This window comes from Anneissia japonica, unplaced genomic scaffold (assembly GCF_011630105.1).
Source record: "Anneissia japonica isolate Jap-2015-1 unplaced genomic scaffold, ASM1163010v1 scaffold2214_len273412_cov153, whole genome shotgun sequence".
NCBI lineage: Eukaryota > Metazoa > Echinodermata > Crinoidea > Comatulida > Comatulidae > Anneissia > Anneissia japonica.
In genome coordinates, this window is record NW_022682691.1 from 56,740 (window position 1) to 58,037 (window position 1,298).

Genomic DNA, 1,298 nt, shown 5'->3' on the forward strand with positions numbered 1-1,298 from the left:
GGTAGCCTTATGGGAACTTTATGGGGGGGGGGGGAAGAGCGGGTCTGTAGTAACTAAACTTATCCCTCACCTATTCACTTAACAACAATGCTTTAGGGTTGACAGCAAAATGTTATCAACAGCCTTACCTGTTTACTGTGATAGCCCACCTACCAACCATGTAATTAATGTTAGTGTCGAATTGCACAAATCTGATTGGTCAATTCATCAAGTGACCATCAGCTGATTTGAATTGTCACAATGTAGAGCCAACGGAAGCGGTAGTATTTTGAATTTCTCTCTGGACTTTCATGATGTTAGGCAGTTATAAACATACTCCTTGGAAGTATTTTAGCAGTATTGTATTCACTATCAAGTGGTAAGAGTTGGTTTTGTTTTATTATTTAGTTAGTTTACTACTCTAGCAGACACGCTAGCCTCCTCCTAGTCCTAGTAGTAGTGGTAGATGAAGGCTTGAATGAAAAGGCCTGGCCTAGCCTAAGGCCTACAGTAGCTGTACCGGTACTAGCCTAGCCGCCGTACGGAGACAGACAGAACTGTGGTTCTCTGTTCTCTCTAGGCCATTGAGGATATAGGGCTAGGCCTAGAACCTGGGCCTTTTTTTGGCCTAGCCAAGCTGTAAATTAATTGCCCCTTAGTCTAGCATGCCATAAGAAGAGTGGTAAATTGCATTTGGGCCGTGTCCTCACTAATGTCCATGATGCTTTAATAAAATAATTGGTTTATGGTTAACCGTGGAGGGGGTGGTGTAAAGAATTGTATCATTATTTGCAGAAAGTTAATGTAATCTCTAGGCCTATACTAACATAAATGGTGATTTTATTTCAGGATACTTAAGTCTCAGTTACTACTGCAAGTGTAATTAAGTAAAAACACAATCCGGTCTACTCAATCTTGTAGTAGGAAAGCAATAATGTTTGTTTAAAGACGTATCTGTGAAGGAACAGAAAATTACCTGACATTCTATGCTTTAATAAAATAATCGGTTTACGGTTATCCGAGTGGGGGGGGGGGTGTAAATAATTGTTATTATTTGGAGAAAGTTAATGTAATCAAAAGGCCTATACTAACAACATAAATGGTGATTTTATATCAGGATACTCAAGTCTTAGTAACTACTGTAAGTGAAAACTCAATCCAGTCAACTCAATCATTGTAGTAGGAAAGCATTAATGTTTGTTTGAAGACGTATCTGTGAAGGCCAGAAAATTACCTGACTTACTAAAGGTGAATATAATGTTTTGTTGACGTTTTATTTTTACTGTCCTGTACTATTAATTATTAACAACATGCTATAC